The sequence below is a fragment of the Dasypus novemcinctus genome, chromosome 5, assembly GCF_030445035.2.
Source record: "Dasypus novemcinctus isolate mDasNov1 chromosome 5, mDasNov1.1.hap2, whole genome shotgun sequence".
NCBI classification, from domain to species: Eukaryota; Metazoa; Chordata; class Mammalia; order Cingulata; family Dasypodidae; genus Dasypus; species Dasypus novemcinctus.
The window spans coordinates 133,511,050-133,537,737 of NC_080677.1; the positions used below are offsets into that span (position 1 = coordinate 133,511,050).

Sequence of the window (26,688 nt, forward strand, 5' to 3'; positions counted from 1 at the left end):
TTTCTGTACACATGGCTCTTCTATCCCTTCTATTTGATCCTATAGTTGGTGCTGGAGTTGACAGGCATACGTCCAAGAGACTTGAATCTTTGAACTGTCCATGTACCAGCTGGGCCCGAAGCCTCAATGGAGCTGCAACACCTACTCTCGAATTCATTGGACTCTCCCAGGACAACTAACAAGGAGGTGATGATGGACAACCACCATGCCAAGGAACCAAGAGAGCTGACAACTGCAAGCAAGAGAGTCCCATACATTGGCTACATGGGAATGAGGCCCCCTCTCAAGGGAGTGGGAATCACCATCCCACAATCTTCAGGATTGGGAAACAAACTATGGACTAGAGTGGACTTACTGATATTCTATTATAGACTTATTGTGATTCTAGCAATGGAATAACTTATATCATTGATGTGGAAGCAGCGGCCACTGGAGATTGTGAGGGTGGGGAGAGGGAACGCAGGTGTAATATGGGAGGCATTTTTGGGACTTGGGAATTGTTCTGAATGACATTGTAACAACAGATACACACAATTACATATCTTGTTATATACTATAAAATTGTGTAGGAGAGAGAGTAAACTACAATGTAAACTATAATCCATGCTTAGTTGTAATGGTCCAAAATGTGTTCATCAATTACAATGAATGTACCACACTAATGAAGGATGCTGTTAATGTGGGATACTGTGGGTGGTATGGGAGCAGGGCACATGGGAATCCCCTATATTTGTTATGTAACATTTATGTAATCTAAATATCTTTAAAAATCTTTTTAAAATTACAGATCAATATCCCTCATGAATACAGATGCAAAAATCCTCAACAAAATACTAGCAAATCAAATTCAACTGTACATTTAAAGGATTATATACCACAATCAAATGGGATGTATCTCAGGAATGCAAGGGTAGGTAGTTCAACAAAAGACTATCAATCAATGTAATAAATCACATTAACAATATGAAAGAAAAAAGCTCACAGGACCATCTCAATTGATGCAAAAAAGGCGTATGACAAAATACTTCCACTACCCTTTCTTGATAAAAACACTCAGAAAAATAGCAATAGAAGGGAACAACTTCATCATTATAAAGGGAATATAAAAAGGGCATATATGAAAATCCCACACCTAACGTCACACTCAACGGTGAAAGAGTAACATTTTCTCCTGACAACTGGGAATAAGACAAGAATGCCCAGTTTCACCTCTGTTATTGAACACTGTACTCAAATATACAGAGCAATTGAGCAAGAAAAAGAAATAAAATGCAAGCAAACCGGATATCTCTATTCACAGATGATATGATTCTATATATAAAAAATCCAAAGTATCTAGAAGAAAGTTACTAGAGCTACTAAATAAATTCGGCAACATGGTGGGGTACAAGATCATACAAAATTTAGTGGTGTTTCTATACATCAGCAAAGAACAATCTGAAAAGGAAATTTTTTTAAAAAATTCCATTTACATAATAACAAAAGCATCAAATATCTAAAAATAAATTTAACCAAGTATGTAAAGAACTTATATCTGAAAAGTACAAATCGTTACTGAAAGAAAAGAAAGAAAACCTAAATAAGTGGAAAGACATTCCATGCTCATGGTTTGGAAGACTTAGTATCATTGAGATGTCAAGACAATTTGTCTTAATTTACAAATCAAAGCAGTCATGAACAAAATTCCAACAGCCTTCTTTGTAAAAATGGAAAAGCCAATTATCAAAATCATATGGAAGGGCCAGGACCCTGAAACACCAAACCCATCTTGTAAAAGAAGAACAAAGTTGGAGGACTCACAACTTATTACAAAGCACAAGAACAGACACTTAGACCAATGGAATAGAATGAGCAAAAACAAACTGCCACATGCATGGCCAACTGATTTTTGACAAAGGTGTCAAGTCCACAAATAGGAAAGAAAAGTCTCTTCAACAAATGGTGCTTGGAAAAACGGATACCCACATGTAAAAGAATGAAAGTGGAGCTCTACTTCATACTATATAAGAAATTAACTCAAAATGGATCAAAGACCTAAATCTGTAAAAATTTTATTTAGGAGAACATATGACCAAATATCTTCAAGACCTTGTAACAACAGCACAAGAAACAAAAGAAAAAATAGAGAAACTGGACTTTATCAAAATGAAAAATAATTGTACAAAGAAAATTATCAAGAAAGTAAAAAAGACAACCAAGGAATAGGAGAAAACAGTTGGAAACCATATATCTGATAATGGCTTAATATCCAGAATATATAAAGAACTTCTAAAATTCAACAAAAACAAATGACCTAATTAAAAATGGGGTAAAGACTTGAATATACACATCTGCAAAGATATACAATGTCCACTAGTCCATGGAGAAATGTTCAACATCATTAGCTATTAGGGAAATGCAAATCAAAATTATAATTCAATACCACTTCACAATCTCTTCTAGAATATCTATTATTTGAAATACGAAAAATAGCAAGTGCTGGTGAGGATGCAGAGAAATGGTAAAATGGTACAGCCACTGTGGAAAAGTGTTTGGCGGTTCCCCAAAAAGTTAAACGAAGAACTATTATATGAACCAGAAATCACACTTCTAGGTATATCCCTCCAAAAACTGAAAGCAGAGACTTGGACAGATATTTGTACATCAATATAAATAGCACACAATAGTCACAATAGCCAAAAGATGGAAGCAAACTTAAATGAGCATCAGCAAATGAATGGGAAAATAAAATTTGATGTATATATATGAATATTTTTCTGCCATAAAAAAGAATTAAATTGATACATGCGCCAAAATGAATGAACCTTGAAAATAATATGTTGAGTGAAATAAGCAAGACACATAAACACTGTATTATTCCACTTACATGAAATAATATGAATAAGCAAATGCACAGAGACAGAATGTAAAGGTTGCCAGGGACACACAGGAGAGGAAAGGGGAAGTTAATGCATAATGGGTAGAGCAGGGGTTCTTAACCAGAGGTCCATAGACCACCAATGGGTTGGTGGAAAGATTTCAGGGGGTCCATGAGCTTGAATTGAAAAAAATCAACTTATATTTATTTTCTCTGACCTCTGATGTTGAGTGTCTTAAAACTATCTGCTGCTACATTCTGAGAAAGGGTTCATGGTTTTCACCTGGCTGGCAAAGGGGTCTGTGGAACAGAAAAAAGGTTAAGGATCCCTGGAGTAGAGAGTTTCTATTTGGGACGAAGGGAAAGTTTGTCCCTTCGTCCCAAATAGAATGGTAGTGAGAATAGCACAACATTATGAATGTGATTAATCCCAGGAAAGGGTATGCTTGGGAATGATTGAGGTGAGAAAAAAATTTTTTTAAAGATTTATTTTATTTCTCTCCCCTCCCCACCCCCACTGTCTGCTCTGTGTCCATTCACTGTGTGTTCTTCTGCATCCGCTTTTATTATCAGGCGGCACTGGGAAACTGCATCTCTTTTTGTTGCGTCATCTTGCTGTATCAGCTCTCCATGTGTGCAGCACCATTCCCAGCAGGCTGTGTTTTCACGCGGGGTGGCTCTCCTTGTGGGGTGTACTCCTTGTAGGTGGGGCACCCCTTCGCAGGGGACACCCCTGCGTGGTATGGCATTCCTTGTGCGCATCAGCACTGCTCATGGGCCAGCTCACCACATGGGTCAGGAGGCCCTGCGTATAGAACCCTGGAACCTCCATATGGTAGACGGACACTCTATCAGTTGAGCCAAGTATACTTCCCTGAGGTGAGAAATTTCATGTTGTATACATGGATGCATAATTTAAAAAAACCATGAGTGACTAAAGAGACAATGACAATTAAATGCAATACATGAGCCTGTATTGGGAACTAGTAATGGAAGAGAAAATGCTCAAGAGAACACTACTAGGACATAGAAAAAAACAGAATATAGACCGAAAGCTTTACATCAATGTTGTATTTCTTGAACACAATAAGTGAACTTAAGTGACTACATAAGTCATTATCCCTCTTCTTAGGAAATATACATGGAAATATTAAGTGCTCAAGAAACATGATGTATACAACCTATCTCAAATGTTTAAAAAACAGATAGATGGGGAAGCGGATGTGGCTCAAGCAATTGGGCATCCACCTATCACATGAGAGGTCCCAGGTTTGGTTCCTGGTGCCTCTTAAAGAGTGGGCAGGCAAACACAGAGAGCACACAGCAAATGGACACAGAAAAGACAGCGACCACAAACAAGGAGGAGGGGGATAAATAAATAAAAAATAAATCTTAAGAAAAAAATAGATAGATGGACAGATAGAGGAAAAAAGGAAAGAAAGTAAGGATGGAGGGAGGAAAAGAAAAATAGATATAGCAAATATGGTGAAATGTTAAAAGTTGTTCCATATAGATATCTGTGTGGGGGCTATGTTTATGGGTTTTCTATTATTTTTGCCACTGGCCTTTATGTTTGAAATTACTTGAAAAATAAAAAGTTGGAAGGAGAGGAAAATTTTTTACTAGCAGACGTGTACTACAAAAGTATTAAAGGAAGTCCTTCAGGCTGAAATGAAAGGATACTAGACTGTAACTTGAATACACATGACAAAATAAAAAAGCACATATACAGGTGACTACATAGGTAAGCATAAAAGACAAAATAAATGTGTTTTTTGTTTGTAAGGTTTTTTTTCCCCCTTCCATAGAACTTAAAACTGCAGGGAAGCATATATGGCTCAAGCAGTTGAGTGCCCGGCTCCACATGGGAGGTTTTGGGTTCGGTTCCAGGTTCTTCCAAAAAAAAAAAAAAAACAAAAAAAAACATACAACGAGCAAAACAAATTAAAAAAAACAACTCAGGGGAGTCTATGTGGCTTGGCAGTTGAGCGCTGGGTTCCCACACACAAGGTCCTGAGTTCAATCCCTGGCCCCAGTACCTCAAAAAAAGCCAACCTGCATTAAGTAATTATTATAAATATGTGTTTAAGGGCATAGATTGTATAAAGATGTAATTTGCATGACAATGACAGCACAAAGAAGGGGAAAGGGAATGGAGCTATGTAAGGCAAAGTTTTTCTAAAAATTGAAATTAAGGTGATCTTAATTCAAACAAGAATAATAGAAATCAAGATGTTAATTGTAATCTCCAGGACAACCATTAATAAAATAATTTAACAAAACATAAAACGAATGATAAGAGAATTAAAATGGTATACTAGAAAATATCTATTTAATACGAAAGAAGACAGCACAGGAGAAATAAAAATGCATTAGACATATAGAAAACAAATAGTAAAATAGCAAGCACAAATCCAATCTCATCAATAATAATTACACTACTTAAGTGGGTTAAACACTTCCATCAAAAGGCATGACTGGCAGAATGGAATTAAAGAGCAGGATCTAACTATAAACTGTCTACTATGGACATATTTTAGATTCAAATACACAAATAGATTTAAAGTAAAAGGGTAAAGATATATCATGCAAACTAACAAAAAGCTGCTGTGGCTGTACTATGAAGAAAAAAGAGATTTTTAAGACAAAAAATATTAGAGTCAAATAAGGGTATTTTATAATGATAAATGGGTGATACAATCAAGAGGATACTGTTATAAAATTACTTATATGCACCAAATGACAGTCCCAAAATACAAGAAGCAAAAACTGACAGAATTAAGGGGGAAAAACAGGCAATTCAACAATTAATATTTGGACATCAATAATCCACATTCAATAATAAACAGAATAACTAGATAGCTTAGGTTTTTCCTAGATGCCCTTTATGAGGCTGAGGAAGTTCCCTTCTATTATTATTATTATTATTTTTATTTCTCTCCCCTTCCCGCCCCCACCCTCCCCCCCCCAGTTTTCTGCTCTCTGTGTCCACTCGCTGTTTGTGTTTATCACCGGGAATCTGTGTTTCTTTTTGTTGTGTCATCTTGCTGTGTCAGCTCTCCATGTGTGCGGTGCCATTCTTGGGCAGGCTGCACTTTCTTTCGTGCTGGGCAGCTTTCCTTACAGGTGCACTCCTTTGAACGTGGGGCTCCCCTACGTGGGGGACACCCCTGCGTGGCACGGCACTCCTTGCATGCATCAGCACTGTACATGGGCCAGCTCCACATGGGTCAAGGAGGCCCGGGGTTTGAACCGGGGACCTCCCATGTGGTAGGCGGATGCCCTATTCATTGGGCCAAGTCTGCTTCCCCTCTATTATTATTTTGAGTGTTGTTTTTTTTTTTTTAATCACAAAAGGGTATTGGATTTTATCAAATGATTTTGCTATGTCTGCTGAGATAACTATGGTTTTTTCCCTTTGTTATTAATAGGGTACATTAACTGATTTTTGGATTTTGGTAAACCAACTTTGCATCCCTGGGAAAAATCCTTTTTATTTGTTGCTGATATAAAATCCTTTTTATCTGCTGCTGGATTTGGTGTACAAATACTTTTGTGGAGGATTTTTGCATCTTTGTTCATATAAAGGATAGTGACCTCTAGTTTTCTTGTGAGGTTTTTGTGCAAAATTGATATTAGGGGAATACTAACCTCATAGAATGAGTTGGGAAGTGTTTTATCCTCTTCTATTTTTTGGAAGAATTTGTGAAGAACTGGTATTAATTTCTCTTTAAATATTTGGAGGAATTCACCAATAATGCCATCTGGCCCTGGGCTTTCTTTGAAGGAGATTTTTAAAGTTACTAATTCAATCTCTTAAGTAAAACCTAATATCATACTTAATGGCAAAAGACTGAATGCTTTACTCCAAGATCAGGAACGGTATGTTCTTTTGGACAGGATTTGACAGGATGTTCTAGCCAAGGCAATTAGGCAAGAAAATCAAATAAAAGGGATCCAGATTGGAAAGAAAGAAGTAAAACTATCTCTATTTGCAGATTACATTGATGTTATATGTAGAAAACCCTAAGGAATCTATACACATACACAAAATTAGAACTAAAAAATAAAGCTAAGCAAGGTTGTATTGATAGAAGAACAACATAAAAGAATCTATTATATTTCTATATACTATGAAAGAACAATCCAAAAATGAAATTAAGAAAATGATTCCAGGAAAGTGGACATGGCTCAACTGATAGAGTTGCCTACCATATGGAGGGTCAAGGGTTCGATACCCAGGGCCTCCTGACCCGTGTGGTAAGCTGGCCCATGCGCAGTGTAGCCGCACACAAGGAGTGCCATGACATGCAGGGATGCCCCCGTATAGGGGTGCCCAATGTGCAAGGAGAGCTGCCTCATGTGAAAAAAGCATAACCCACCCAGGAGTGGCACCATATACACGAAGAGCTGACACAGCAAGATGACGCAACAAGAAAAAGCAACGCAGTTTCCCAGTGCTGCCTGACAATGCAAGAGGACACAGAAGAACACACAGTGGATGGACACAGGGAGAGCACAACGCATAGGAAGGGAGAGAAATAAATAAATCTTAAAAAAAAAAAAAAGAAAAGAAAATGATTCCATTTAATATAGCACCAAACAGAATAAAATACTTAGGAATAAGTAAACAAAAGATGTACAAAATTCCTACTTTGAAACTACTAAACATTATTGAAAGAAATGAAAGAAAACTTAAACAAATGTGAAGACATCCTGGGTTTATAGAATAAAAGACTTATTAAGACAGCAATCTTCCCCAAATCGATCTACATATTCATTGCATTCTCTATCAAAATCCCATCTACCATGAGCAGACATGACTTAAGTGATTGAGCACCCATCTCCCGCATGGGAGTTCCAGGTTCCGTTTCCAGTACCTTCCAGACCAACTCAAGGAAGCCGATGTGACTCAGTGGTTTATCGGCTTCCCACTTGCAAGGTCCCAGGGTTCAATCCCTGGCCCCGGGTAACTCAAGAAAAAAAAAATCCAATCTATTCTTTTTGCAGAAATGAACAAGCTTATCTTAAAATGCACGTAGAAATTTAAGGGACCCAGACTAGCCAAAACAATCCTGAAAAATAAGAGCAAAGTTGGAGAACTCATATTTCCCAATCTCAAAACTTACTTCAAATCTGCAGTAATCAAGACAGTGTGGTACTGGCCTAAGGAAAGATATATAAGTCAATGGAGTAGAAGAGAGTCCCCAAATAAACTCATACACTTATGGTAAATTAATTTTCAACAAGGGTGCAAACCCAGTTAAATGGAGAAAAATAGTTCTTCAACAAATAAGGCTGGGACAACTGGATATTCACATGCAAAAGAATGATAAATGATAAATTTGATTTATCAAAATTAATAACTTTGTGCTTCCAAAACATGAAACATAACCCACAGAATAGAAAAAAAATTATGACATATTTGATAAGGGACTTGTAATCTAAAATAAAGGATTTTACAACTCAATAATAAAACTACAAATACACCGATTTAAAAAATGGGCAAAAGATAAAGACACTTCTGCAAAGAAGATACATAAATGCCCCCAAAGCACACGCAAACATGATCAACATCATTAGCCACCAGCAAAATGCAAATCAAAACCAGTGGGATACCACTTCACATCTACTAGGATGGTTTTAACTAATGGACACTAACAGTTGTTCACAGGATGTGGAAAAAATTGGAAGCCTGGTGGCAAGTTTATTAAAAAAACCATAATAATAATTATTATTACTATTTTAAGGATTTATTTTTTTATATCTCCCCACCCCCTCGTTGTTTGCACTTGTTGTATCTGTTCATCTTCTTTGTTTCTTTAGGAGGTACTGGGGACTGAACCCAGGACCTCCAATGTGGGAGGGAGGTGTCTAATCACTTAAGCCACCTCCATTCCCTGCTTTGTTGTATCTCATTATGTTTTTCCTCTTGTGTCTCTTGTTGCATCATTCTGTCATGTCAGTTCACTGTGTCTGCCCATCACACCAGCTTGCTGTCCTGCTCATCCTCCTTAGGAGGCACCGGGAACCTCTACTCCCTGCTGTGTCTTTCATCATGTTTTTCTTCTTGTGTCTCTTGTGTCAGCTTGTCACGCCTGTCATGCCAACTCGTCTTCTTTAGAAGGCACCGGGAACCGAATCACAGACCTCTCATGTGGTAGGCGGGAGCCCAATCGCTTGAGCCATATCTGCTTCCCAAAATACCATAATTATTTTTGACTAAGAGAAGATCAATGTTCAATCATATGCTAAAAAAATACAACTGTATTTTATGAAGTCAGTTGCCTTTTTATATAAGTAATATTTAAACATGCTATCACTGCCCAAAATTGAAATGATGCAGAAGTACGTAAAGTGCAAAATATGAACTACTTTTATGTGTTCCATTCATTAGTAGGTGACCATTGTCAGCAACATAGTATACATTTTTGTTAATTACTTTCAATATGTCTAGTATAGGTATATTATCAGGCACCTACAGGGGTACAAAGGTACGAGGACACACACACACACACACACACACACACGTGTTCATGCTTGCAAAGTTACTTGTATGGTGAGCCACACAAGCTCATACCTACTCAGCTAGATCCTTAAAGATCCTTTCATGTCAGTATTTCACTCTTTTTACTGATTTTAATTATCCTATTATAGTCTGTATTTCATCAATTTTAAAATGCACATTTTTTCAAACTTCAAACTTCTGATATTGGGATGCATCTTACAATATACAGTGATTTATGAGTGTCATAGGCCAGAGTGGTGAAAATATTATAGCCTGCCTATGTGAGAACAGTTATTTCTAATATCATACCAAGACAACTACATCACTTAAAGTTCCAGTTTAACTATTAGAGACCATTCGAGAAAGAAATATGAGTCCTGGTTGTGATCTGAAAACTTTCATGGGGAAGCAGATATGGCTCAAGCAATTGGGCTCCTGTCTAACATATAGAAGGTCCAGGGTTCGATTCCTGAGGCTTCCTGGTGAAGGCAAGCCTGGCCCACACAGTGAGCTGGCCCGAGCAGAGAGCAAGTCCATGCGGAGTGCTGACCCACGCAGGAGTGCTGGCCTGCACAGAGAACTGGTGCAGCAAGATGACACAACAAAGAAAGACACGGAGAAGAGACAATAACAGACAGAGCAGACCAGGGAACTGAGGTGGTACAAGAGATTGAGCACCTCTCTCCCACTCCAGAAGGTACCATGATCAGTTCCTGGTCACCTAAAGAGAAGACAATCAGACACAGAAGAACATATAGCAAATGGACATAGAGAGCAGACAGCAAGTGCAAAAACAACGAGCGGAGCAGGGGGGAGAGAGAGATAAATAAATAAATCTTAAAAAAAAAACACTTTCATATCATTTATTAAAATCAATAAAGACAGTGTCAAACTTACAAAACAGTTGTCAGTGGCTTGGAAGATAATCCTGGAGCACATTCATTTAAGAAAGGTTTTATTAGAAGTAATTTGATGGCAGAGCAAATGGTACTGTATGGTAAAACAGAGATTATGATCTCAAATCAAAAAATGATTCAGAAGATGCAAACTGCATGAAAAAGTTATAGAGATGTGTTACCCAGTTTATTTTAGCTTACATTTGCCTAAGAGTGAAGCTATGCTTTATTAAAAAAAATCAACATCCAAATAAGTCTATTGGAATTCTTCAAGGAAGTATAAAATAAAAATTCTAGGTAGAAAGAATGTGCTGTCAGTTTAATTGGCAGTATTCTTTTCTTTCTTAGAAATACATAAAATAACGGTGTGCCTTAAAATTTATGGCTCCTTATATTTGATGTAATATGGCAATGATATTCAAATGAATAATTCTCTAAACATAACCCCTCTTCTAACCTATATATGCACCTAAAAGCTGGATTGTCATTAACTGGACAGTTTACTTGGTTCCATTAACATTTGTTTGAAACCTGCTTCTCAAGCAGGGATCCAGCAACTGAGATAGATTTTGTAAATATATTTCAAAATTTCATCCTTCGAACTTGGAATTTAAAGTTTATTTGTCCTTGCTAATCAAAAGTGGTGTCTGAGGGAATGATAACCAAAACGAAAGAAAAGTATTTCTATGTTAGCAAGACCATAGGGTTTTATTTCTTGTATACTGTCACAAAATTTTCTATTCTTTCATGTACCACAAGAACTTTCTCTTATTTCAAATAATGTTATGAGGCCGATATTTGCTTGCATTTTATTCCAGAGGTTAAATGCTCTGGAAATTGCACTTCATTAATTTATATTTTCCCATTTAATGAACTACCTGCGTTCATTCAACTTGGAAAGTTTTAATTTATATATGAATATAAATACAAATATGATCACAATCACAGTCATGATGCTATTTAGTAAACATTCTTTTCCATAAATTTACATGAAATATGTTCCTACAGCTGGGCATTTTATTAGGCTCTTTAGCCATAGGATTTCTATTCTGATGGAACAGAATTTCAGTTTTACAAATAGGGAAACTAAAGAAAACAAATGATTTTAAAATAGAATCTCTCTCTAGCCTTACTATATTAATTTAGACTATTAATAGCTCTCACTTGGATTAATAAAGTAGACCCTCGCCTATTATTACTGCTTCAATGTCTCTTATTCAGTCCAGTCTCAACATTGCTATAAGACTCATCTTTCATCCCCTCTCAGTTTAGAGATGGAGTAGGCATCGCCATCCCAGGGTCCTCAGGATAGAGGAATAAAATATGAATTAGAGTGGATTTACTGGTATTTTATGTAGAACTATTGTGACTCTAGCAATAGAAGAAATTATAACATTGATGTGGAGACAGTGGCCTTGGAGTTGCTGAAGGCAGGGAGAGGTAAAAAGAGGTGTGATTTGGGGGGCATTTTCGGGACTTGGAGTTGTCCTGAATGATAATGCAAAGACAGATGCAGGACATTATATATCCTGCCATAACCCACTGAATGGACTGGGAATGTAAACTACAATGCAAACTATAATTTGTGCTGCATAGCAGTGCTCCAAAATGTATTCATCAAATGCAATGACTATACCACACTAATGAAAGAAGTTGTTCATGTGGGAAGAGTGGTGGGTGTGGGGAGTGGGGTATATGAGAACCTCATATTTTTTAATGTAACATTTTGTGTGATCTATGTATCTTTCAAAAATAAAAAACACACTTAAAAAAAAGACTCATCTTTTCATAAACAAACATAAAGATGTCACTATCCTACTTAAATTCTTTCTATTGCTTCCCCTGACTTTCTGCAGCATTTCTAATATGTTCATTGGAATACTAATTCCAAATGATGTTGATATAGGTATTTCCTATTTCAAAAAGTGTTTTACAGACAAACATGCTGGGACATAATAAATTAGAACATTTCCATTGCTATAAGGCTTCTCAGAGTCATTAATAGTAATTAATCTCCAGAAAGGAAATAAAGTATATAGAATTTCTAAAACGAATTTGAAATTGGAACTCTTTTTCCACAGAGTATCTTATAGAATAGGGTTCCAGGAAATATTTTTCTCAAAATATGGTGTACAGGGTATACTTTCAACTTAGTTCACACAGTATACTAGACCCTTCATAATTGGGACAAAAAGCAATCTAGCCTCATTCCAACCACACCCCCTTTCTAAACACTAACACCAAGAATAATTCTTCCTAAACATACTTTTCTTTCACACCTTTTTGATTCTGTACATGATATTCTATTCACCTGGAATGTCCATCACACAATATTCTATTGGCCAACTACTTTTCATCCTTTAAAAACAAATTCAAATGTTTCTATTTCTATTAGGCCTTTCCCAACTCAGTCCAGAAGAATTAGATGGTATCACTTTTAAGCTTTTTGTACGTATTTCTAACAAAGCAATTTTCATTCCACAGTATAATTATTTTCTTACTTATCTTTCCCCTGAATGATCCCTGATAGGGATGATATCTAATTTACAGGGTAACCCCTTGCTAACCACAGAGTCTAATGCATATTAAACGCATTAATATTAGAGCCACAGACATATTATTTTAAGAATACACCTTGATTCTAACATCTATTTCTTTTGGAAAAAAGAGTCCTATTGCCCAAAATAATTTGCCCCAAATTTCAAACTGAACCATTTTGTATAGATTGTGACAAATGAATTTGCTTTTTTGTGGATTAAAAATGGCCCAATATTAGCAATTAAGCTCTAAATGCAGACTATATTCTTTACCAAGGCCAAAAAGAATTCTTCCAGAAATTAAGCTTTGGATTGAGTGCATTTTCATTACTCATTTAAATGCAGAAAAGTACAATTACACAGGTGTTCCTAATATATATATGGTAATTTAAAAATAACTATACTTGTATTTACTTCAATAATTATGTATTTCCAAAAACAAGGATCATGCTTGTAGAAGGTAAACAGCAAAATGAAGTTAGAGTACACAAACCAGCCAATAATATTTTAAAAAAATATTTATTTATTTATATCCCCCTCTCTCATCCATTGTCTGCTGTACTTTCTTCTGTGTCTGCTTGTCTTCTCTTTAGGTGGCACCAGGAACCGATCCTGGGAGCTTCTGGAGTGGGAGAGAGGTGCTCAACCTCTTGGGCCACCTCAACTCCCTGGTCTGCAGCATCTCTCTGTTTTTTTTCCCTTAAGTTTTTATTTATTTATTTATTTATTTCTCTCCCCTCCCCCTCAGTCGTCTGCTCTCTGTGTCCATTCGCTGTGTATTCTTCTGTGTCCACTTGTATTCTTGTGAGCGGCACCGAGAATCTGTGTCTCTTTTTCTTGCGTCATTTTGCTGCGTCAGCTCTCCTTGTATGTGTTGCCCCTCCTGGGCAGGTTGCACTTCTTCGCGCGGGGCAGCTCTCCTTGCATGACGGGCTCCCCTAAGTGGGGAACACCCCAGCATGGCACGACACTCCTTGCGTGCATCAGCACTGCGCATGGGCCAGCTCACCACATGGATCAGGAGGCCCTGGGTTTAAATCCTGGACCTCACACGTGGTAGGTGGACGCTCTATCAGTTGAGCCAAATCCACTTTCCAGCTGCGTCTTTTATTGTCTTTGCTCTGTGTCTCTTTTTGTTACGTCATCTTGCTGAGCCAGCTCTCTGCTCAGGCCAGCTTGCCTTTGTAGGCCAGTACTCCTGCGCAGGCCAGCACTCTTGCATGGGCCGGGGCTCCATTCAGGGCAGCCCACTGCACAGGCCAGCATTCCACATGGGCCAGCTCACCGTGCAGGCCAGCCTGCCTTCACCAGAAGGCCCCGGATATTGAACCGGGGCCTCCTATATGGTAGATGGGAGCCCAATTGCTTGAGCCACATCCACTTCCCCACAATAACATTTGCTCTACTGTCACCAAGTTTAAGTAGATATCTTCTATTATTCAGGATGACATGAATTATTTTGTTAATGCTAATATCCTGACTTGATTTAATTTTATTAATATAATTCTTTTTGGTGTATCAGTACCACAATGATTATCTCTTTTTCCACAATTTAATAAGTGATTGGTAATTACTAGAGACATTCCAAAAGTACATGTTTTCCATAAAATGGAAGAATAAAAAAGTGAGGAAACTTTATTTTTATAGCATGAAAAATGTTCTATTATTACAGTCTTCCTGATCATTCAAATTAAAGGGAAGAGGTACATGTATAGAAAGTCAAAATTGGATCCATTGCCTCTATTTTGACTTACAATATCTAATTTGGTTTAGAATATTCTCTGCAAAACAGAGAAAGATCCTAGTCATAACAATGACAGAATAAGATATTATACAAATAATTAATTAATTCCTCTATGATGGTATGCACTTCTCCCCTCATTTTTTATTGAGATATACACACAGTAAAGTACACCAAATACACTAATTATAAATGTATAGCTTGAAAAATTTCTTACTGATTCTGAAAATACTATATTATAATAAAATGATGTACATATTTTCTTGACAACTTAAACTGAGAATCAAGAGTAAATCCAAATTTTTCTCAAGTCTATCAATTTTTATTCAACTACTGTTCTGTGCACTAAAACCAGGATAGCCTCAAGGTCTTTCAGGAAGACAGGTTAATTTGCATTTATAGTAAGGAGTTCCTGGCTGCTATATTTTATATGCTAATATAAGAGTCTCCCAACTGTCATGCTGTCAGCTCTTAGTCTTTGTGCCTGGCTCTCAGCAGAACTTTCCTTCAGCTTCTAGACCTCTAGACTGAGAAACACAATTATGTAAAATCTGTGCCTAACATAAAACTAAACAGTCTATAGAAAACTGAGGCTTTGGGCATGTATATTCTTTGTATGCAGGTACCACCAGAATATAATCTCTATGTGGGCGGGGAGTTTTATCTGTTTTGTTCAGTGATATATTACCACAGCATAGAACAATGTATGGCAGGGTAAGGAACAATAAGTATTTGCATAAGTGAATGTATACATGTGATTGTGTTATACATAAAAGCATTATTCTCATATAAATAATTATTTTAATTATGTCTCTTCTCCCAAGAAGAGCTGAAATCACTAAAACAAGAAAAAAAGATCTAGGACTAAAATGAGGAAAAGAGAGGAAAAGTCAAAGGAGGAATAAGGAATAAAACTATACGATTTTATTAAAAAGACAATTTTTAGGGCATTGATTTGAATATATATTTTGTTGACTTAATTCTTAATTTTGTTGCTTAATTCTCAAGTTTTAGATGTGCTCTAGAAAACTGGAATATAGTAGGACCTAGTTTTACACAACCAGTACTTTCCAAGACCCTTGTATAAGTTGAAAATCATGCATAATAGCAAACCTCATTATTTAATAAGTATTTCTTATACAAACATATCGATCACCCTTTTCTAAATAAATAAGGCAAATAAACAGCGTAGGAACAAGAAGTAAATAAAACTAAACACAGAAATATTTTTTAAAAATTTTAATTCTCTTTTTCAATTGCCAGTCACGTACACCTGAATTTGCATGTGTTGCGTTCTTGTAAAATGAGGTGCTACTATACTATTAAGTGGCCTCTGGATAAGACGCTACTTCTATTTATTTCTCTAGTTACCAACTACGCATTTCAACTCATCCTTTCACTCTATCATGCTATTCTGGGAATAGAAAAGCTTGTCTTTGAGAACAATAAGAAAATGTAACCTAAGTAAAGAATACTACTAAATATTGTAAGTAATATTTAGTAATAAATATGTTAGTCAAGATAACCACATCTAGAATAGAAGTGTTTGAGGAGCTCCATGGACCTTCTCCCCAGTAAAATAACCATAACTCAGGGAAATTCTAAAACAAATTTAAAATTTCCATTTAAAGTCTCTGAAAATTTTCCTAATGGCATAGAGCAAATGGAAAAATATTTATTAAATCTCAAAAAGAAAGAGCCTGTGGTACTTGAGCCACAACCTGCTAACTCCTTCTCTGCCTCCAACTCCACCATGAAAGCTCAACTCTGGGTTAGTATGGCTAAGAAGATAGGGCTCCATCTGCTGCAAGAAGATGGGGCTCCATCTCCCACAATTGATGGCTACAGTATCTTCCCAGAAGGGATAGGCCACCAGTATTTCTCAGCCACCACCACCTCTGTATTTCAGAGGCTAAATTCCAAGCAACTGTGGCTGAAAGTATGGGGGCTCTCTTCTCTACCCAGTCCATACTGGTACAGTAGAGGCCCTACTCCAGGTATGACAGGCTGCAAATACTGAGGCCCCAATTGCCCTTGTCCAAACTTACTCATAAAGGGGAGGTTCCACACTGGGAGAGGCAAGACAAGAAGATCAGAATTTACCAAGCCAGACAAACAACCTGCTCATAAAGCAGAGGTAGCACTCCAAGGGAAGCAGGCTATCACCCCTCCACCAGCTTCAGAGAAGTGGCACAAAAATTTTGCCCCGGGATAAAACAATTCCTTAGAGAGCTCAAAAGCTCTCCCCAAGAACAGGCACTGTCTGAATCAACTATTTTGAAACTCTGCAGTCTAGTGGAACACTGTTCAGCATCCAGGGAGGAACGAAAGGAAGAAGCTGGTAAAGTGCCATAAATACCAGTGAGTTTCCCCATCCCTGCAGTAACTACCATTCCTCTTCCCCAGGCTCATGGGACAGCAGTGAAGACTGGAACTCTGGCCCCTAGTGTAGGTTGCTGGTGCCAAGGTGGGACAAAAAGATTTAGTCCTCCAAATTCTGGGATTGCTGGGTGAGGTGGTCTGATTCTCCAGCTACTTCAGACAGGTGGAGTTGGGTCTGAGAGCAGTCATCATTATAACCCCCCCTCAGGCAAATCAGAGGAATTGTAAAGACAGTAACCTTCCTCAAAACTAGGAAAGCAGTTAAAGGGTTGCATTAACTGGGCAAGTACTGAATAAAGAATATACCGCTTCAAAAGCCATAGAAGTATCACCTAGCACCCTTGCTAGCCCTCCTCTACACCCTCCAAAAGGTGGGGTGAAGCCAGCTTGCACTCCCATTGTGGGTCCCCAGCCATGTTGCAGAGGGAAAGAGTGACCCTTGTGTGCATACTGGGGTGCATGTATGCCAGAACCAATCTATCAGGTCAAAAGTCTATGGCAATTTGATATTATTTATGAATTCCAAAACACAGATATTATGTTTATAAACTGGTCTGCTCCACTGGGTGTGATATCCTTTGTATTATATTCAGCTGCGATGTCTCTGATTAAATTATGTTAAGATTAGGGCTTGATTCAACCACATTAGTAGAGCATGAATCAGGGTTGAGTCCACACTTCCTTGGTAGGCTGACACTCATTCAAGATGACACTTGCAAAGACAAGGAAAAGGAGAGAACTTCGATCCGACTGCCAGGATCAAACAGGGTTGATTCCCCGCTGCCCTTGGTAGGCTATATAAACAAATGCTCAATGAAGAACACATGGAAGTAGACACACAGAAAAAGACACAGCAGAGGAGAGAACTTGGTTTTGACACTGGAGCCCTGGGGAGAGTTGAGCCATTCACCTGATAGTTTACAGCTGACCTTGTGAAGAGACCAGAGCAGCTGAACCTGGAAAGAAATGAACCCCAGGAACCAGCCGACAGCTGAGATCAGAAGAAATTGGACCCACAGAGCCTAAAGAGGGAAGAGGAAGGCTGAACCCTCACAGATGTCGCCCCTCATCTTGTGTCAACCCATGGCAACAGGCTTTGGGTGAGAAAGTCCACTTATAGTACCTTGAGCTGTACTCTTTAGGGCCTTGTGACTGTAAGCTTCAACCCCAAATAAATATCTTTTATAAAAACCAACCAATTTCTGGTGTTTTGCCTCAGCACCCCTTTTGACTGACAAATACACAGACTGAGAGACTAATCAAGGAAATTTGTCTAGGGCTCACCCTTCCAGACTTTGTCCTGAGGGCAGAAAAACTGCTTGCAGAGAGCTGCAACAGTATGAGAAACTATTAAATTGAAGTAGCCTGGAGCAAAGGACTAGCAACCACACTCAAGTGATCACCCAAAGGAGGTGATGATTACCTACTTGCATTAAGTAACTCAAGTGAGCACTCCCAAGGAGGTGAGTCTATTTCAAAGGGAGTAGAAGGGGCATTCATTGGAACTGTAGTAAATTATAAAAGGGGTAGTCTTGAGTCCTCCAGCAGACACAAGTCCTTGAAAAGAAGCATGTTCTGCAGCTCCTCAGATAAGACAGAGTACCTTGAACTTTGCATTTGCCTCAGGCTAATATTCTTCCTAAGAAGGCTAAACTCTTAAGGAGACCACCAGTCAAAGTAGAGCAGATTTCAAAGACTGTGAAAGGTGCTTTTGGCTATGGTTTGTTTGCTTTGATTACCTCCTGGCATTCAAGAAAATCTCTGTCATATCACTAGCTGGATGCAAGTTAAGGAAAGACAGTTTAGGAACTAAATCCCAGAGTTAACACTTTAAAATATTAAAATGTACAGCATGCAACAAAACATTACAAGATGAAAAAGGAAATGGGAAATGATGGCCCATCCAAAATAACAAGATAAATATCCAGAAAATATCAACAAAGAGAACCAAGGTTTGGATTTACCAGAGTCTTAAAAAAATGATCTCCCAATATGCACAAGGAGACCAAGAAAAAAAGAGAAAGAATTAAAGAATATGAGGAAAATAATAAATGAAAAAATATGGGAAACTCTTTGAGATTGTCAATAGGAACCAATAAAAATACTGGAGTTTAAAAATGTAATACTGAAATTAAAAATTCCTTCTATGGTTTCAACAGCAGATTGGAGGTGGCAGAAAAAAGAATCAATGATCTTGAAGACAAGAGGATTGAATGATTCAGGCTGAGGTGAAGAAAGAAAAAAGAATAAAAAAGAATGAACACAGCCTAGGAGACATATGGGGCAACATCAAGCATATCAGTATAAGCATTATGGGAGTCCCAGAAGGAGAAGAAACACAGAAAGGGACAGAAGGAACACTCAAAGAAATAATGGCAGAAAAACTTCCCAAATTTAACAAAGGAAGTTAATATGAACATTCAAGAAGTTGAACAAACCCCAAACAGGAAACATGGCCAGACACATAGTAGTAATCAAATGGTTAAATGCCAAGCTCAAGAGTTCTGAAAAGTAATACATTATATACAAAAGAATCCAGTAAGATTAAGTGCCAGTTTCTCATCAGAAACCAGGGAGATAAGAAGGTAGTGGACTAAATATTTAAAATGCTAAAAGAACAATTGACAACCAAAAATTTCATATGCGGCTAGACTTTTTTGAAAAAATGAAGGAGAGATTAAGACATTTTCAGATAAACAAAAGCTGAGGGAGTTCATCAATCTAGACCTGTCCTACAAGCTGGTCTTTAACATTAACACACACAAAGGTTATTACAAGGGGAGGGGACGGGAGGGGTAGGGCATAGCCTCCATAGGTAGGGATCAGAATTTCAACAGTGTTACTTATAAATTAATTTTATACAGATTTTATTTACATATCTAAGCAGTCAGAGAATGGGAGGATATACAGCATGGAGTGAACATATTTGTACTGGGATGAGGAATGCTGGCAGGAGGATTCTTCAGACTAAAATGAATGCATTATCAGTGGTTCAAAGCAGCATGAAGAAATAAAGACCTGTGAAAAAGGTAACCATTGGGGAATTATAAAAGCCAGTATTATTGTATTGTATTATTTGGTATAACTCCACTTCATACTTCCTAAAGATGCTAAAATGCAAATGAACTTTAAAAGTAATGATAAATCTATGCTTTTAGACATACAATGTATAAAGATAACAAATTAGAAAAAGGTGAGGGGAGGGTGAGGAATAGGAACAATGTGTGGTACTGAATAAAAGTTGGTATCAAATAAAACATGACTGCTATAGATTTAGGATGTTAATTTCAACCCCATGGAAAACAAAGAAAATACATAAAAAATATATTCAGAAAGAAATAAGAAGGTACTCAAAATGGTACAGATAAAATAGCAGAATGTTCTTCTACTGGGTGTTTAGAATGTGGTGATATATGGGAAAAATACAGTGTAATTTATAGACTACAGTTAACAACATTAAAATGTTTTTGTAGTGAGAGCAAACAAAGGTGGTACTATATTAATTGCAAAGGTAAAAAAAATTATGAGGTTTGATTTTGTGAGGTATGAACATGATTAAACATGTTTTTTCTCTTCTTCATTTTTTCTGCCATTAATAAGGAGACCTTGACTATCTCATTTAATGTGTTCATCTGTATATCTTTCTGAACACTAGAGAAAAAACTGAGTTAACAGTTGGAATTAGATGAGATAAAAATGCCTATAAAAGAACTTTTTAGGAATAATGTTTCCATAACTTGTTGATCTTCCTTTTACTGTTCTTTTATTCTTGTGCATTTGAAACAAAGTTGCAGTTCCCTATATTGTATATGTGAAAATATGATCTAAAACTGTTTTGAAGACAAAATTAAAAATTAGAAAAAAAAAAAAGGATGTAGACACTGAGGAAGAATGAAAGAAAGTGCCTTGCCACTGTACATACAGGGCAACACCTATTACAGTGATGAAAGGCAAAACGTTAAAAACAAAGCTTTATAATATTTTTCATTCTTTTAATACACCAATTTATTTTTACTTTATTTTAGTATTTCTAAATTAGTATATATTCTATTTCTAAACTTTAAACCCATCACTATATTTCAATTTCCTAATTGAATTTGACAATATATTAGGCTTCATTGTGGAAGAAGTTTTAGACGACAGAGACGTTCAACTATGGCAGGGGAGGAACATTGGTGTAGGGTGTTACTGATGGGGGGCACATGGGTGAGAGGGAGTTCTCCAGGACATGTATATACAGGACTTAAAAATATTCTGATGTATGTTGGGTAGTTTCATAGTAGTTACAGTTACAAATGTCAACTGAGGGAGTGCTGAGTTCCTACCCAGGATAGCTCTGTCACATTCCCCAATGGAACAGCAATAATCCCCCAAGTGCAACAGCAAAGACCAACAAGGAAGGATGGTCCAATAATGAGACCTTGATATTGATGACTATGCTTAGGAGCCTATGTGCCTGAAATACGAACTAGGCCTAGAGCTGCAGGGTGCCTAAGATTTACCTCCTGAGAGCCTCCATGTTGCTCAAACGTGGCCACACTCTAAGCCAAACTTAGCACATAAACGCATTACCTTCCCCCCAGTGTGGGACATGACTCCCAGGGATGAGCCTCCTTGGCGCCGAGGGATTACTACCAATCACTAACTGGAGAAGCAACTAGAAGGAGACCTTGAATAAAAGGGTCAACTCAGACCAGCAGAATATCTCAGCCTACAAGGAGGATCATGTGTTAAAAACTGCTTTTTGACCTTGAATAAAAGGGGGAAATGGTAAAGACAAATGAGTTTATATGGCTAAGAGTCTTCAAAAAAGAATCGGTAAGTCATGAGAGGGGTCGTGCTTACCCACCCCTTAGCAGGACCCCAGAAAAAGCCAAAGATATACAACCCTAGGTACTAGTTCTCCTGAAGGTTACGGAGACCCACAAGATATATGGTCATGGCAGATGGATTTGGAGTTCTGTGCCATGTCAGAGAGCCCTACTTCGGAATTTGTGCTCCTGAGTGTGATGGAGTTGGATTCAGATATGACCTTTCTACACATGCCTCTTCTGTCACTTTTACTGAACCTGTGGTTGGCACTAGGGATGGTGTATACTCAGGAAACTTGAATCTCTGGACTGCCCATGTGCCAGCTGGGCCCTGAGCCTCAGCAGAGTTGTAGCTCCTACTCTCTGGTTCTTTGGACTTACCCAGATCAGCTAACAGGGAGGTGAAGATGGTCAACCACCATAGCAGGGAATCAAGAGTGCCTACAATTGCAAGCAGAAGAATTGCATTTATCATCCATGTGGAATCTAAGCCCCCTCTTGATATAGCGGTGGAGTGGACATCACCATCCCGGGGTCCACAGAATGGAGGAATAAAATATGGATTAGAGTGGACTTACTGATATTCTACTATAAAAATATTGTGACTAGTAATAGAAGAAATTGTAGCATTGAGGTGGAGAAAGTGGTCACAGTAGTTGCTGAGATCAGGGAGAGGGAAGAAGAGATGTGATGTGGGGGCATTTTTGGGACTTGGAATTATCCTAAATGATATTGCAGGGTCAGATGCTGGACTTTATATATCCTGTCATAACCCACTGAAATGTACTGGGGAAGAGTCTGAAATGCAGGGTAAACTATTATCCATGTGGTGCAGCAGTGCTCCAAAATGTGTTCACCGAGTGTGATGGGTGTGCCACAATTATGGCGGAGGTTTTTGGTGTGGGAGGAGTGGGGTGGGGGTGGGTGGGGGGTATATAGGAACCTCTTTTGTTTTTTAATGTAACATTTTTTGTGATGTATATATCTTTAAAAAAATACAATTTACAAAAGTGATGGGGGTAGGGAGTGGGGGGTGAGTTATATGGGAACCTCTTATGTTTTTTAATGTAATATTCTTTGTGATCTATTATCTTCAATTTTAAAAGGTGTAAAAAAAAAGAAATAAAATTGCTCATTAAAAAAACAGCAAATAAATATGAAAGTAGGTATTAAAGAATTGAGGGCAAAAAAAAGATGTGAGATTTACAAGGACAAAACAGAAAAATAGCAGAAGCAAGTAGTACATTATCGATACCTACTTGAAATGTAAATGTGTTTCACTGTCCATTTAAAAGGAAGAAGTTGGCAGAATGGATGAAAAAGCAAGACCCAAACAAGACTTAATTATGAGTATACACGCACCTAATGATAGAGGTCCAAAATATATGAAGCAAATATTGACAGATTTGAAAGAAGAAATAGACAGTTCTACATTATTAGTAAGGGATTTCAAGATACCACTTTCAATAATGGACAGAACATCTTAACAGAAGATTAAGTAAATACAAGACTTGAATGACACTGTATCAGCTGGGGTGGCCAAGGGCTATGGTCTATAGTACAAATATAGGAAAATTTTGTATGTCACTCGTAGAGGCTGTTGATAGTTCATTAGTGTATGGGGGAAAATGCACCTAAAGCATACTTCTATGGGATATAAATGTATTCTTGTCACGGGTATGTTTTTGGGATAGAGGCCCACATAGAAGCTAACAAAATATTAAACTTCCATCATTGGGAAGTCCTGCTACTTTCTCAAATAAGATGGCAAAAATCTCTCTGGAATATATAAGTCTTGCCTAAAAAAGCAAAGCAAAGCAAAGCAAAGCAAAGCAAAACAAAACAAAACAAAACAAACAGGACAGGATGTCAAACCCTTGATCTTAATACTTGCACTTATGAACCTAATTCCTATAATAATGAAGCAAAGCCTAATTATAATTAATGCCAAAGAGTTAATTCCTGAAAAATCTCCTTGTTCCTCAAATGTAACCTCTCTCTATGCCAGTCTCTCCAAATAAACTCACCACCTTCCCCCCAACATGGGACATGACTCCTGGGGATGAACCTCCCTGGCACCAAGGGTTTATTACAAAACATTAACCTGTGATGCATTTGGAAAAAGACATTGACTAAAAAGGGGAAATACTAAATAAAACAGTTTTTATGGCTTAGAGATTTCAAAGTGAGTCAGGAGGTCATTCTGGAGGTTACACTTATGCAAGTCTCAGGCAGATTTCACAAACTGCCACAGTAAACAAAACCTGAAACAAAAGTGCTTCCAGGGAGCAGATGTGGCTCAGGCAGTTGAGTACCTGCTTCCCACATGAAAGGTTCCAGATTCAATTCCTGGTGCCTCCTAAAACAAACAAATAAACAAAAACAACAACAAGCAAAACAAACGAAAAACCAACTCTAGGAAGCTGACGTGGCTCAGTGGTTGAGTGTCGGCTCCTCACATATGTGGTCCCAGGTTCAACCCCCAGCCCTGGTACCTTAAAAGAAAAAAAGTGCTCCCAAGAGCTCTAAGGACTTTCAGATACCATGGGCAAGCCACACAGCCTCAAGAAATCAACACCTCCTTGACCCTTTAAGGGACCTATTTAGGATTATGTGAAAATCTATTTCCCCAATATGATATACTCATTTTTAATTCTCCTAATCATAATTCTACTCCCTTTATTTGAACCTGTAACTGTCTATGCAACTGCTAAATATATTTCTCCAAGACTTAAATCTTCAGATCATCTATATGCCAGTGGAGCCCTGAAACCCAGCAGACTTACAGACAACTCGTACTCTCCAGTTCTTTGGGCTTATGTTGGACAACCAACATGATGATGAAGATGATGGACATATCCCACCCCAAAACAAGGAGTATCTTCAACCGCAAAACAATTCCTTTCCTCTGTCCCATAATACTTAATATAATATTAAGCACCCTCTCAGTCTGAAGCAGTAAGAGTGGACATCAGCACAAATCACTCAAGATCAAGGAATGAACAAAAATAAGGAGGGAGTGTAATAATAGATCAAAGCAGTTTTACTGTTATTGTATTTTCTTGTGTTAATGGAGTAATTTGTAACACTAACATAAAAAAAATCGAAAAGCATTTAGCTAGACAAATAGAAAAAAAAAAAAAAAGAGGATTATAAGAGAATACCGAGCAGAGCCGAGAATGAGAAGAGAGGCAGTCTTCTGACCAGTAACCCCGGCCTCCTTGCCTCACCTGGCTCTCGCCGCCAGCCCGCTCTCGCCGCGCAGGAAGCTCTGTTGCTTGGACTCCCCCCGGTGCTTGGATCAGCGGGAGTCCGACGACAACGAAAAGAGGCGTGAACCCAAGTCAAAAAAGAGGAGACTGAACAAGGGCGGCGCCATGGATATGTCTTACTTCCTACAGCTGGGAACACCTTCCACCATGGCCACCTCAGCAAGTTCCCACTTGAACAAAGGCATCAAGCAGCTTTATATGGCTCTGCCTCAGGGTGAGAAAGTCCAAGCCATGTATGTCTGGATAGATGGCACTGGAGAAGGACTGCGCTGCAAGACCCGCACCCTGGACAGTGAGCCCAAGTATATAGAAGAGATACCCGAGTGGAATTTTGATGGCTCTAGTACTTTTCAGTCTGAAGGTTCCAACAGTGACATGTATCTCATCCCTGTTGCCATGTTTCGGGACCCTTTCCGCAAGGACCCTAACAAGCTGGTGTTCTGTGAAGTGTTCAAGTACAACCGAAAGCCTGCAGAGACCAATTTGAGGCACACCTGTAAACGGATAATGGACATGGTGAGCAACCAGCACCCCTGGTTTGGAATGGAGCAGGAATATACCCTTATGGGAACAGATGGGCACCCTTTCGGCTGGCCTTCCAACGGCTTCCCGGGGCCCCAAGGCCCATATTACTGTGGTGTGGGAGCAGACAAAGCCTATGGCAGAGACATTGTGGAGGCCCACTACCGGGCCTGCTTGTACGCTGGCATCAAGATTGGAGGAACGAATGCTGAGGTCATGCCTGCTCAGTGGGAATTCCAAATAGGGCCCTGCGAAGGAATCGACATGGGAGACCATCTTTGGGTGGCCCGTTTCATCTTGCATCGTGTATGCGAGGACTTTGGTGTGATAGCAACCTTTGATCCTAAGCCCATTCCTGGGAACTGGAATGGTGCAGGCTGCCATACTAACTTCAGCACGAAGGCCATGCGAGAAGAGAATGGTCTGAAGTACATTGAGGAGTCCATCGAGAAACTAAGTAAGCGACACCAGTACCACATCCGCGCTTATGATCCCAAGGGGGGCTGGACAATGCCCGGCACCTAACTGGCTTCCATGAAACCTCCAACATCAATGATTTTTCTGCTGGTGTGGCCAACCGTGGTGCCAGTATCCGCATTCCCAGGACTGTTGGTCAAGAGAAGGTTACTTTGAAGACCGCCGCCCATCTGCCAACTGTAACCCCTTTGCAGTGACAGAAGCCCTCATACGCACGTGTCTTCTCAAAGAGACCGGCAATGAGCCCTTCCAGTATAAAAACTAAATGGACTAAACCTTCAGCCATCAAACTCCTCCCAGTTCTTCATCCCTCAGCCACTTTTCCTCTCTCCCAGTTGTCCTACTAGCTGTAACTCAAAGGGCAGAATATTATTCCTCATGCCCAGTTAATATCTCTTGCTTTTTTGGGCCAGGGTTGAGGGGTCAAGTTCTTAATGTCTGTACACCCACCCCACCCCACCTCTTTTTTCCTATCACTGAAGCTTTTGAAGACTGAGGCAATAGTGCATTAGTGGGGAGGAGGGTGGGGAGACCTAACCACTGCTTCCCTTTAATCAGGTGTGTTTGTCCAGTGGGCATAGCTGTTGGAACAGAGAGTATCTGTGTTTGTGAAGGGAGAGCAGGACTTTTTTTGTGAGGTAGCTGAAGGTGAGGGGGCCTGACTGCTCTATAGTTAGAGCACCTC

At 38.5% G+C, this 26,688-nt stretch overlaps 1 protein-coding gene and 1 pseudogene across 1 annotated transcript in view; one reads left to right on the plus strand and one right to left on the minus strand.

Annotated features, from left to right (window-relative positions):
* Positions 1 to 26,688, minus strand: part of XRCC2 (X-ray repair cross complementing 2) — a 76,367-nt gene that overhangs the window by 23,019 nt on the left and 26,660 nt on the right. The gene's annotated exons all lie outside the window — the stretch shown is intronic.
* LOC101422270 (glutamine synthetase pseudogene) lies at positions 25,095 to 26,393 on the plus strand (annotated as a pseudogene).